A 941-nucleotide genomic window follows, 5' to 3' on the forward strand; every position below is an offset into this window, starting at 1 on the left:
GTTAATGATGTGAATTGATGTCAAGTCATATACAATAAAAACTTTCACTTTCTTCTCCGTTTCTCCTGCATATAGCTTCATGTTGTCAAGGAAACGTAGTTGAGGGCGGTAAGCCTATGTTATTTTAATGTTATTTTGCAGGTGCCTGGATTTTGTCAAGCCCCAAGCCTGTTTTTTTTTTTTTTTCGCTCAGGTACACCTGAGGGGTGGTGCAATAATTATGTGTACCCCCGGGGGTGAATTCTCAAAATGGTCTGCCAAAATTGCTTGCCCCCTTTGGCCGTGCCAAAAACCTTTGCCCCCCCTTTCGACGTGCCAAAAACCTTTGCCCCCCCTTTTGACGTGCCAAAAATCTTTGCCCCCCCTTACACATGCAAGATTTTGGGGAACCCAAATTTAAAACCTTAAATTGTCTTAACATATAATGCGAGCGCAGCGAGCAGGAAATTTTGCATATTTGAACGGGTTCGTAACGTTTTCCTACGCCTTTTTAGGGCGTAGGCCTAATATAGAAACGGTGCCCAAAATATCTGTGCCAAAAATTGCTTGCCCCCCTTTCGACCTGCCAAAATCGCTTGACCCCCCTTTCGACCTGCCAAAAATGCTTGCCCCCCCTTTTGGCCTGCCAAAAATCTTTGCCCCCCTATAATTCACCCCGGGGGTACACATAATTATTGCACCACCCCTGAGTGATATACATCCAGTTTAGACCTTGGAATTAAAGTAGACCTTTGAACCTAAGTAGCTCCAAGTCGGGCTTCTTCTGCAAATGCTTTTGCTTTGTCTTCACTTGAAATATTTTATAGGATAAGGCCAATGAAAGTCGATTTTGAGTTTCCCGTCACCCGCCCTCACTTCATTTTCTGACCCTCACTTGAATTCATTATTGTGATTTTCCAAAAAATACCGATAAAAACTGGTTATATTTGCAAAAAAAGTTA

This window comes from Amphiura filiformis, chromosome 12 (genome assembly GCF_039555335.1).
Source record: "Amphiura filiformis chromosome 12, Afil_fr2py, whole genome shotgun sequence".
In the NCBI taxonomy this organism is placed as follows: Eukaryota; Metazoa; Echinodermata; class Ophiuroidea; order Amphilepidida; family Amphiuridae; genus Amphiura; species Amphiura filiformis.